Here is a 13282-nt window from a genome sequence, read left to right as displayed (position 1 = left end):
CGGAATCTGGGGATTCTAAGTAACTTGGTGATATTTCCCACCAAAAATGGGACTATTCTTTTCCCATTACAATCAAAACCTCCGAGTAGTTTATCTCTGGTTTGTATACTTCTGACGACTACTTGGAAGCGGCCACCGCCGAAAGGAGTAAATTCGAAAATCTGGTCGGCACCGACTGTTTCGATGAGGGCTTTGGCTAAACTTCGGGGATGCAGGTCGGCATCCACTTCTATTCCGATATTCCGAGTGTCCGCGTACACGGCAAAGCCATAGCTGATTTGGGGGGGGGGGCGCTTAAGCTATTCCCACCACTACCAAGTGTTTAATATTTTCCCGGTCCGGGGTTTGTGAAGATCTGTAAATTTCCGGTTAAATATCATGAACACCGATGAGACTCGTATCGATATTAACGGTTAAGAACAGATACTACGAAATGCCAATAGCCTGTTAAGCTGATACACACAGACACTATACACTTGATCTAAGCCAAAAGGCCGAGAAGCGATTATATATATATATATATATATATATATATATACCATACATACCATACCAAGGTTATATATATATATATATATATATATGTGTGTGTGGTGATCAGCTTTTACTCGGTTGTTGTACATTTGAAAAAAATATAGATTTAATGACTATAAAACCGAGATAACATATAAAGATTTTAATGATAAATACTACTAGTTTCAGCATATAGCAGCCTTCTTCAGGTATTTATAAAGGAATACTAATAAACATTGAATTATCTAAACAAACTGGAAATTACAGGTACAAATTGCCTCATATAATTGATACATAAACAGGTTGTATTTTTTCAAGTTGTTCCAACTGGCGTGCCATTGTTTGTTGCAATTGTGCGTGCAGGTTCACGTGAACGCCAATATTGAATAACTGCAGCATGGCTATCTGGGATGTTATAACTTAAATTGTTGTTTAAGTGGACGGGGTTCAGCAGGATTTCCCTTGATTCTACAATTTTCCTCTCAAACTCATCATCACAGCGAAAGATATTTTCTGATCTATTCCAGCAAACGGAGTGGCTTTGTTGGTCATCATTAGGATTATTTGAAAAAAGAACATGACTGGATAACGCAGTTGCATGAGATCTTTTATAAGAGATGTCTCTCTTATGCTCTTCTATCCGTTGTTCAATAGATTTGTTTGTTTGTCCAAAGTATGGGATATTGCAATCGCACCACAATTTATATACTCCAGGGTACTTAAGGTTGTGATGAGTAGGTTTTGGATGGCTGATTAGAGAACGGATTTTTGGAAGTGTGGTGAAGAAGGTCCTGATATTATATTTTTTAAGGACTTTAGCTATTTTCTTAGAGACTGTGCTAATGTATGGAATGGAGATGCTACCTTTAAAATTAATAGTCTCTGTTGTGCACTGCCTAGGAGGATTCAGAAGAAATTTCTTAATTGTTTTTTCAGAGTATCCATTTTGTTTAAAAATAAGAGTGAGGTGATTCATTTCTTTTTGTAGTTCATCTTGTTCATTTAAGAGAGAACGTGCTCTGTGTCCTAAGGTAGATATAATTCCAAGTTTTTGTGGTGGAAAATGATGAGAAAGATTATGCAGATATCTATTGGTATGCGTAGGTTTTCTGTACATAGAGATTTTTAATCTTTCAGAGCATCGTGTAAGCATAACATCCAAGAAAGGTAAGGAGTTATTATTTTCTAGATCAGCAGTAAATTTTATATTAGGATGTTGGATGTTTAGATGACGAAGAAAATCTGTGAGAGATGTGTGCCCGTGATTCCAAATAATGAATATATCATCAACATATCTTTTCCAAACTTTTGGTTTAAATGAGAAGGAAGATATGGCTTTCTTTTCAAAATCTTCAAGGAAGATGTCAGCTAGCCTGGGGACAAAGATTTGCCCATTGCCAGGCCTTGTTTTTGTTGGTAATGGAATCCTGATATCCGAAGTAACCAGAATGAATGCAATGCTTTAATAAAGTGAACATTTTTTTGGATAATTTGTCCTGTAGTAATGTAAGTACCTCGTCCGTAGGAACGTTAGTAAATAAAGATATAATGTCAAAACTAGCTAGAATGTCATTTTCATTGATGGGAATATCTTTAATATGAGAAACAAAATCTGTGGTATTTTTGATGAAAGATGAAGATTTATTGGAGACACACTTGAGGTACTTTGCTAAATATTTTGAAAGTTTGTATGTAGGTGAATCAGTTCCTTCCACAATTGGGCGAAGAGGGGTGTTTTCTTTATGAATTTTGGGAACTCCATAGATGCGTGGGATAAGAGGATGTAGAGAGCGTAATGAGAGGCGAACATTATGAGGAAGTTCACTCGCAGTCTTTAACAAGTTGTTTGTACGGTTTTGTAATTCTCTTGTAGAATCTTCCTGAAGAATTGAATATATTGAACTATCTCGAAGTAATTGAAGCATTTTGTTGTGGTAATCTTCGGAGTTGAGGATGACCGTGGAGTTGCCTTTATCTGCAGGTAAAATAATAATGTTACTGTTCTGTTTTAGATTTTTTAGGGCTCTTCTTTCAGCCACTGAAATATTATCTGTTGAAGGTTTGGAATTATTTATAATGAAAATCGATTTAATACGAAGAAGTTTCGCCAAATGATTAGGAATGAGTGAACTTGCTTTTTCAATTTTTGTAAGGAGGGATTCTTTAGGGATAAATTTTGGTGAGGGAATAAAATTGAGACCTTTGCTAAGAATATCCGTTTCTGCATCCGTTAACATATGAGAAGATTTGTTCACTACTACCTTCTCAGGATTAATACGGGCTTCACTATGACCAGATCTGTTTTGTGTCCCTATTAGATTATTAAATTTCTTAATAAGAGTATATTTATTCTTGTTTAGTATTCGTGTGACTTGTGCTTCACTGTTAATGATAAAATCATGTAAGTTAACATTATCCATGATTTCTTCAAGTTTTTGAGTTAAAGATCTTTTAGTGTTGAACAAAAAAGCTAAACAACGTTTTGTGTCTGCAATTCTTTCGCTAAGGAGATCCATCTTAGCTTTACGATAGATTCTTTTAGCGCGTTCCGTTGTTATTCTTTCTTTAAAAGATACCTTAGGACACAGAGCACGTTCTCTCTTAAACGAACAAGATGAACTACAAAAAGAAATGAATCACCTCACTCTTATTTTTAAACAAAATGGATACTCTGAAAAAACAATTAAGAAATTTCTTCTGGATCCTCCTAGACAGTGCACAACAGAGACTATTAATTTTAAAGGTAGCATCTCCATTCCATACATTAGCACAGTCTCCAAAAAATAGCTAAAGTCCTTAAAAATATAATATCAGGACCTTCTTCACCACACTTCCTAAAATCCGTTCTCTAATCAGCCATCCAAAACCTACTCATCACAACCTTAAGTACCCTGGAGTATATAAATTGTGGTGCGATTGCAATATCCCATACTTTGGACAAACAAACAAATCTATTGAACAACGGATAGAAGAGCATAAGAGAGACATCTCTTATAAAAGATCTCATGCAACTGCGTTATCCAGTCATGTTCTTTTTTCAAATAATCCTAATGATGACCAACAAAGCCACTCCGTTTGCTGGAATAGATCAGAAAATATCTTTCGCTGTGATGATGAGTTTGAGAGGAAAATTGTAGAATCAAGGGAAATCCTGCTGAACCCCGTCCACTTAAACAACAATTTAAGTTATAACATCCCAGATAGCCATGCTGCAGTTATTCAATATTGGCGTTCACGTGAACCTGCACGCACAATTGCAACAAACAATGGCACGCCAGTTGGAACAACTTGAAAAAATACAACCTGTTTATGTATCAATTATATGAGGCAATTTGTACCTGTAATTTCCAGTTTGTTTAGATAATTCAATGTTTATTAGTATTCCTTTATAAATACCTGAAGAAGGCTGCTATATGCCGAAACTAGAAGTATTTATCATTAAAATCTTTATATGTTATCTCGGTTTTATAGTCATTAAATCTTTATTTTTTCAAATATATATATATATATATATATATATATATATTTTTTTTTTTTTTTGTGAGTTCAACAAACTTCATCATTGGCCTGTAGAGTAAGATAGGCTGAGAGTCAGCAGATAGTAGGAGAGGAAATAAAGATAGAGTGCATTTTGGTAGAGTAGGTAAAAGAGGCCTCAGTTGACCTGTTTTAGCTGTATGCTCCCCAGGGGCGTTTCTAAAACGGTCGTTGATTTTTCACTTTAAAAAAAAAAAAAAGGAAAAATCCTAAAAAGGAAACATGTAACATAAAAACAACAACAAACCAAAACAAATCTGGAGAGGTAAACTTAGAGGTGGAGGAAGGATCTGGCCCGAGTGATGCAGCTCACAAGGAACTGCACCGCCTCACTGTAAGCCTCCGCCGCTCGGGTTCTCAGGTCCTCCCCCACCTGGGAGCTTAGTACAGAAAGGCTGAATACAGAGAGACTGAATATTTAGTACAGAAAAACCCTCAACGTGGTTACTGTTCTTTTCGTTTGTTGTGGGCTGTTATGATTCTTTTCGCCACCTCACTTCCCTTGGTCATGTCTAGTTTGCAGAGAGCTATATAGAACGCCGAAGCTGCCTCCTCGTCTATATCCAGGGCTACCTCTACTCAATAAAGAGGTCACCCTATTTTGCACTGTCGATGTCGGGTCCATATTTCCCTGTGAGGAGGAGTTCATGTTCTCCTACGTTATTTATTGCTTCGTTGAACTTTTCTGTCATCCCCGGCATACCTCTAAGGAGATGTCTTACAGTCTCCCCTGCTTTTGCATAAGGGACTTCTGGGTGTTCGTTTTCAGATACCTTTGCTGTTTTGAGATTTGTCAGCTCTTCTTCCTGCGGACTTAATGGCCGTTTGGAAGTGTTGGTGTTCGTCTCCATCTCTACTTCGCTTCTTCTACGTTATCTGAGTTGGCGATGTCTGTATTGGCAGTGGTAGCTCCGTTTTCGTCCGTGCGAGTTACCATGATGGTTTCTGCATTGTCAGTCTCTTCTGTTGGGATCGTATTGCTGGTTTCTACAATTCTGGTAGGTTTCCCTCCCTTACGGGACCTTTTCGTTGTCTTAGACATGGCAGCATGATCAGGAGTGGCCTCAAGGTTCGGAAATTTTTCCTGTGTTGTGACCTTTTCATTACTAGGTTTTGTTGCTGATGTGATTGCGCCACCCATCCTCTCTGCAAGGGTTCTGAATGAGCAGGTGTCGACTTTGTGGTCAGTGACCCCACATTTCAGGCAAGCTGCCTCACATTTTTCCTGGTTGTGGCCTATTTTATATATATATATATATATATATATATATATAAAATATATATATATATATATATAAAATAGGCCACAACCAGGAAAAATGTGAGGCAGCTTGTATATATACCATACCAAGGTTGACAATTGACATTTATGTCTTTAGGGGTAAAGCAAGATGCTTTTCATATTCCCCGCTATCTGTTGTAGTTACAGCGAAGGTAAAATTTATGAGCAGATTGCTCGTCCTGAATGGGCATGAAGATTATGCATCACTAAAGGAGGCTAATATAGCTTTTGGTCTTCTATATTTGAATATGTCCGTTGGATCGTATGCTGCAGCTTGCTGAACCAAATCGTTGGGATGTGTGGACGTCTTTAGGAAAAACTTGGTTGCTAAGGATTGTAGAAAAGAGAAAATATAGGGAATATTTTTGTCTCTGTGGAGTTGATTGTTTCTAACATACCACGGGGCGTTCAGAATCATTCTCAAGCACTTATTATGCACTCGCTGTATTTTGATAATGTTAGCATTAGAGGTGTGGCTCCAGGCCGGAGAGACATAGGTGATTATAGGACGAATCGTCATCTGGTATAGTTGCAATTTGATTCTGTTGCTGAGCTTGCTATTTCTATTAATTAGCAGACAGATCTGAGCTATGGCTTTAGATGCCTTTGTGCACGCAGATTTGATGTGTTGGTTGAAAGATAGCTTTTGGTCGAGAATTACACCCAGGTAATTTGTTTCTGTCTGCCAGGGAATTTTAGTATTGAATAGTAACACATCTCCTGCAGGGGACATTGGCCTTTTTGTGAAAAGAATGGCTGAGCTTTTCTGGGGGTTGACTTCCAATCTCCACTTGGAGAACCAACCCTCCAGCTTTAGAAGGTTTTCTTGAAGCTTTCTGGTAATGAAATGGGGTCTGAGAGATCTGGTTAGTATTGTCGTATCGTCCGCATATAGGGCCAAAATGGAAGTCATCGGATTGTGCGGGATGTCTGACATGTATATAGAGAACAGCAATGGAGCCAGTAGAGATCCCTGCGGCACTCCAGCAAAGATGTGGCGCTGGGAGGATGTAGAACCGTTGATTTTTACTTGCATTGATCTATTCTGAAGATATGAATGGATTAAGTGAACCATTTTTAATGAGGTACTGGCTGAGATAAGTTTGTGCAGGAGTCCAAAATGCCAGATTTTGTTAAATGCTTTGGATAAGTCTAGGAAAACAGCACATGTGCACTGGTGCCAGTTGTAGCTGGTGGTGATGTATTCCACAATTCTGTGGATTTGCTGGGTAGTACTATGGTGTTGCCTGAAACCAAACTGTTCTTTAGGGAGGATGTTTTGGTCATTTACTGAGATTTGGAGTCGTGAGAGGATGACCTTCTCTGCAACCTTACCCAGATTTGAGATAAGACTGATTGGACGATAATTTTGCGATAGGTGTGGGTCTTTGCCTGTATAGGAATTACGTCAGCCAGTTTCCAGGTGGAAGGAAAATAGTGAAATATTAAAATTGCATTTATTATACTGGTCAGGTGCACTACTGCTTTTCGGGGCAGAGGTTTAATTTTAATCACCCGATTAGTAATGCCGTCTGGCCCAGGAGCTTTTTTGTTCTTTAATTTTTTAATAATGTCATATAACTCAGCAGGTGATGTTGGTGCAATATGGTCAGTGCTGGAGATAGGAAGTTTGAGTGAGTGTCTCACCTTGCTGTGAATCTTATATATGTGGTCAAAGTCAAAGTTTCCATACGAAGGCCTGCATTGCTCCTCTAAGTTGTGTGCTATAACTTCTGCTTTGTCTACATCTGTGTGAGCAAGGCCTTGGTCAGAGAATATTGGGGAAAGGGACCTGTCTTTGTTTTTGATATTTTTCAGGAGTCTCCAGATGGAGTGATCAGTAGGAGAAATGGAGGATAACTTTTCATCCCATACTTGGTCTCTATGGGCTCTGAGTGCATCTCTTACTGCCCCATTTAATCTGTTTAGATTTAATTTATCTTGTGGTGCACACGTGTTACGGTATCTTTTCCTAGCTCTGTTTTTGTCTCTGATCAAGTTCATGATGTCTTCAGGCAAACGATCTGGCTTGCGGGCAGATTTGTAGGAGGAAGCTACCTTTATAGCAGAATTAATTTGTTGTGTGAGATTTGTAACTGCAGTTTCTACTTCTTCTTTTGTGCGTATGTGAGGAACAGGTCCAATATAATCCTTCAGTGCTGCTGACAGTCTTTCCCATGCAATGTAGGAGTGAGAAGAACGATATAGGTATTCTTGATTTCCCAGCTGTAGTAGAATTGGATTGTGATCGGATGATAGTTCATCCATAGATATGATGCTGAATTGAAGTTTAATATCCTGAAGGATAACTATATCCAGAATGTCAGCAGTGCCGAACGTACTGAGATGAGTTGGTTCGGTGGGGCCTGCCACAACAGCGTTGCTTGATCCTAAGTAATTGTAAAGGATGCCATTCTTGTTTGTGGTTGTACAATTCCACGCAGGATGCTTGGAATTCAGATCCCCGGCAATAATGGTGGGCTCCATGGTGCATAAGATGGCATTTAGATCAGAGTGAAGTAGAGATTTTTGGGGAGGGTTGTAAGCTGAGTAGATTTTCAGTTTTCCAGTGGAGCTGGTGACTACTTCCACTCCTGTGATCTCAAGGTTAGTGGTTGAAGGAATGCTCACAGAGTGGTGCTTAATGTAGTTTTTTATAAAGATGGCAGTGCCGCCGCCTCTGTAGAGTAGTCTGTCATTTCTGTATAGGTGATAGCCCCTTATTGTAGGATTGTCTGAGGGTTTTAAATGAGTTTCACTGATTAAAATAACATCTAGTTGATACCTAGATGTGAAGTGTCGGAGTTCCAGAATTTTGTTTTTAAGGCCATTTGCGTTCCACGCAACTATCTGAAGAGATGCTGGAATGAGTTTGTTACTATTCATTTATGAGAGCTGTGAGGATGACCTTTGTTTCACGAAGAAATCTTTTAGTGGAGGTTTCAGTAGGGTTTGATAGGCTGAAATTTTGTCGCATGTTTGCTAGTGAGGCCGGAATAACAGCTGTTAGGTTTTTAGGTGCTGTTAGTTGATTTTGTTCTGGATTTGTCTAGTTGTACGGGTCACATCAGCATAGCTTCTTGTTTGCTTTCGGGTGTCTCTATTATTGGAGGTCTCCGACTGTGGCCGCTGAGTCTCCGGTTTTGATGTCTGGGCCTCTGGTGTTCTTGTGCTGAAGGAGGAGGGCTGATTGATTGCCTCCATCCGTCTGTTCTTTGGGTGCTGAGTACATCCTTTGTAGTTCGCGGGATGAGGGCCACTGCAGTTGGCACATTTGGCCGAGGTAGTCCTCGGCTTTGTGCAGGTATTGGTTGGGTGGCTGTCTCCACATTTTAAACATCTATATTCCGCTCTGCATAGATTCTGGGCATGGCCAAACTACTGGCACCTGTGGCATTGCCCAGAAGATGATCTTTTACGGAGTGGTTCCGGTGTGACGATGAGACCACAGACTGTTTTTATGTTGTAAATATCCTTGTATATTTTATGAATCTCAACAAGGACCAATGGCATGGGAGTCTTGTCAGCTTTGTACATTCTGCTCACTTTGACTGGGGGCAGATCCTGAGAATTTAGGTCAGCAGCTATTTCTGCTATGTCAATGTCTTCACAGACACCACGAAGGACTACTTTTAAGTTTTTTTCGGAGCTGAGCGCAAAGGTATGATACTGGATGCCTCTGTCGTCCAGTTCTTTGGACAACCTTCTATAGTCTGTCACTGTTGCTGGCTGGATCTTTATGCCTTCATCCATGTTTTTGGCCTTCTTCTTATTGTGCTATCTTCTATCGAAGGTCAGCGACCATCTTGGCGAACAAACTGCGGTCTTGTGCTAATCTGAGCAGTTGTGCACTGCTCTTTCCTGTCCACGTCTTGATGTTGTCAAACCATGATATTCTTTTTCTTCCTCTAGTTCCTTTGCCATCAATTCTTCCTACCAAAATAGTTTGTTTTTGGCCTTAATGAAACCAATATGCAAATTGGACATTGTCGATCTTAAATCTGCCAACTTATGCTTTTCTCTAAGGATGATCGGAGGCACCTTTTCTTTGGGAGAAATAGCGGCGTCCGAACCCTGAGAATCCTGTTCAATTTCACTATTGTCATTGTGCGGTTCATCTGTTGTTCTTCGCTTTTTGCGTGCGCGTCTGAAGAAAGTCTGAAGAAGTAGAAGGCACCGATTCTAAATGATCTTTAGCGGCAACGTCTGAGACACATTCGGGGTAAACGTGTCATACAATTTCACTTTTCCCGGCCAATTATCACTCAGCAGCTTTCCCAGTCTGAGGAATTCCTTATATATTTCCTCGAATTTGGTTTCATTCACAAGTTTAGCCATTTCAAGACACAGATGGAGAAAGAGTAGAGATTTCACAGGTGTCCCGAGCAGGTAAAGATAATCCTGTGGACTTTTGAGGGTCCACTAGCAAATCCCGTAGACACTCTTAGGTGTCTACCAGCAATAAAATGTCACTATAAGAAACAAACAAAGGCGATACTAGCGGCTGTAGGCCTAGCGAATCGCCCTTGTAATTACAAATGACTTACCTGGATAAAGCAGTATGGAAAATAAAGTGACTGTTTATGTTTATGGTAGCAAGCAATTGACTACTATTACTAATGAATAAGCATAAATATAAATCGCTAAAAACATATCAAACCAATTCATAATTCATCATCAATAATACACGACACTAAACACTAACACACAATCCGCCATTTTTCCTCCATACCCATAATACTGATCTCATACCAAGGTTATAGTAATACGGAGCCTTATCAACTTTACTTATAGAAGTTGCAACAAGGTGTTTTTATTTTTAATAAAAATCTCTGGAGAAGATAGAGATGTAATAAAATTTTAACTTGGGGATATTGTATATTAGGGTAATCAAGTTATTTTATAAACTTAGTTATTTTAACTCCTAATCCCAAGTATGCAAAAAATTAAGGTTGCGCCTGAAACAAAGTTCAAGTCTGAAGATGGTGCAACACTAGGGCAACTCATTGTAAAGGTGGGTAAAGCTCTGATCATTATTCTTAGTATTTTGAACTTTGTTTCAGGCGCAAACTTAATTAAACTTAATTAATAATTTCTTGTTGCCTTCCTTGCCGTACTATATCCTATGTCTATAGCCTGTGTGTTCACGTGGACGGATTGCCTGCTTGTGAGATGAAAAACACCACATATCAACTGGTGGAAGAAAACCTGTTATCCACACCCAAGACCAGCTAATTTGACTAAGCCTGAGGAAGATCCTTAAGCTCCTCAAGTCGTATAGTTTTATATATCGTAAAATTTTATAATTCGTAGAAATTATGGCCCCTATGATTATATAGTGTTGGGAAATTTAGAGGAATAATAAATAATATTATTTGTACATTAATCAGAGGATCACTGCATCAGTGTGATTTAATCCTTAGATAAATAAATGGGGTCACATTTAACCCAACCACTTTTCCATTTTAAGAACTCAGTCAAGCTTTTGGGCATATCTACCTCCACGATTTATGCCATAAAATACATAAGACTGAGATTAGAGATACTGGGGTTTGGTCTACATGTTTGGCACAACTTCCTGATCCTTCCCGGGAACTCGTTGTCTAGTGAGGGATTGATATTAGGAGAAGATTTTCTAAGGAAGCATGAGTTCGCATGTGACTACCCCCAGAGAGAGCATTCGATTCAGAGGAAGAGAAAAGAATTCTATAGGAAACCAGAAACCAAAGAAAAAGGGGGAGGGGCATGTAACTAACACTCAGCCGGAATTAGACATCGCAGAGGTCAGGAAGGGGAAAGAGAAAACTGAAACAGAGATAAGTCAAAGGGGAGAAACGGAAGAAATTAGTCTAATCAAAGATAGATGCTCCAATCCGAATGAACGAGTTGTGAGGGCCATAAACAATCCTGATCATCAAGCCTCAATTGAATATCCAAACGCTGATACTGAAATAGAACTAAGGAGAGAGAGACTGAAGAGGAAAATTATCTCGGGGACAAAATTTTTTTAGAAGGAGGGGGGGCCTTTGTTAGATCTGAAACGGGCGACCTCAAGCTAAATGAGGTCACCTTTCCAGAGTCTAACAGAAAATATCCATTAAATGATCATACTTATCATTTGGCCCAATTTAACTATGTCTTAAAAGAAATAACAACTGGCAAATTAGAATAAGAACTGTTTGTAAAGTCAACAAAAAGGACTCACATCAGAGTAATTATCAGTGAATTTCTACACGTGAAAGAATGCCAATAATTTGGTAAGAAGAGGCAAAGATCGCCCAATACTACAATAGCAGCGTAAGCATCCGTGAGTGCTACCTCTAAGAAAACATCAAGACGCATGCATTCCCGGAATTGGAAAGCCCCGTATGAAGAACGGTGAAGTCACTCAGTCGGGGACGAATCGGAAGGGAGAAAGGAGAGATGAAACTTGGAAAGGTGGTGCTCTTGGGGAGCGTATAAAACCTGCAACACAGAATTGAAACCCGCCCGTTTTTGTTTGTTCCTGTATTCTCACCGTATGCTTCGAGTGGTCATCGTGATTCAGTTCTTATCTTTAAGAGCTGATCTCCGAGAAATCCCAGTATGGTACCACCACAGAACATGGCAAATATTGAACGCAGGCTGTCGGTAAGGAATAGCATCGACGTAAATCCTTAGTAAAGAAACCGAGCACCCAATCCAGGGAGAGCACGTGATTCTCACGTGGCAACAGAATCAAGGCAGCCAGAACTTCGTAAGAAGGAAGGACCGAGAAAATGCCTAAAGAACCTAAAATAGTGTAGATAAGTACTTTTATATATTCTGGCCCTTTAGAGAACTTGACTAACAGAAACGGAAGAAAGTGTAACTCGAAATTGTGATAAGGATAAGCATGAAGAATTATTATATGTGTGAATCACTCTATACCATTAGACTGAATTCTAAGAACTATTAACTTACTGGAGATTCTGTCGTGACCTACTCAAGGGAGATTAATAATGTGCCAAATACCTAGTTGGCTCCCATTAAGTTGTAAACTAAATATTTGATAAATTGAAAGAATAGTGTTGTAGAGATTAAAAAATCCATGTTTATCTAAGAATGAGAAAGTGAGAGAAACGTAAAAGTTTTAACCTAGCATTGATATCAATTTTGTCTTTGTATTGTAATTTTTTTTTTTTTGACTGTTAATGTTTATTATTCACATCATGTATACAAATTATACATATTATACTATTCAACTTGTATAATTATGACAATATTCACAATACAATTCAATGCACAGTACAAAGTTACAAAATAAAATTCAAGTATTACTATCATATTCTGTTGGTACTAACACTTATTTTGGCTATTATTTTATTATGGTTAATAAAACGTTTTCTCATATATGCAAGTAGAATATAATATATTTCGAATGGTTTCATAGTTATGATAAGTAACTGGTTTAGAGTAATGTCAGTTAGTTAATGCAAATATGTGTAACCAAGGGCCGTAGCCATACTGGTTACTAGAAAAGTAATTAGCTCAAAACAGACACTGAGAGTCCGGGGACCGCATCTAGGAGGGCTCCCTTACCAGTTATAATGATGTACATGTTGATATTTTAATTCCTAATTGAATGAACCAATTTGTAAATCAACACCTTAATTGGTTATGATATATGAGTTATAATGATCTCTTATACTATACGTTTAAAATAATTTCAACATTCTTTAATCCCATAAGGTAGTTTCTCAATCTTTTTATGAATACATATTCTGAGGTTATAGATTTAATTTCATTCGGAAGTTTATTATAGCTGCTCGTTGCAATGTACTCGAAAGATTTATGAAAAATTTCTTTGTTAGCCTTAGGTACTTCCAGGGTGTTTCGACCGCAGCGCAATCCATAGTCTACATTATATACCAAGAAACTTTCAGTGTTTCTTTTTACATATAACAGACAACCATAGAGATATAGTTTCTG

The 13282-nt window shown here is 38.5% G+C and overlaps 1 pseudogene; it reads right to left on the bottom strand.

The window, feature by feature from the left end:
• Positions 1–348: 348 nt before the first annotated feature.
• Positions 349–506, bottom strand: LOC150107556 (U2 spliceosomal RNA; annotated as a pseudogene).
• Positions 507–13282: the final 12776 nt, after the last annotated feature.

Source organism: Typopeltis vanoorti, chromosome 4, assembly GCF_054136105.1.
Source record: "Typopeltis vanoorti isolate ZY-2024b chromosome 4, IOZ_Tvanoo_1.0, whole genome shotgun sequence".
NCBI classification, from domain to species: Eukaryota; Metazoa; Arthropoda; class Arachnida; order Uropygi; family Thelyphonidae; genus Typopeltis; species Typopeltis vanoorti.
This window is presented reverse-complemented; position numbering and strand designations above follow the sequence as displayed.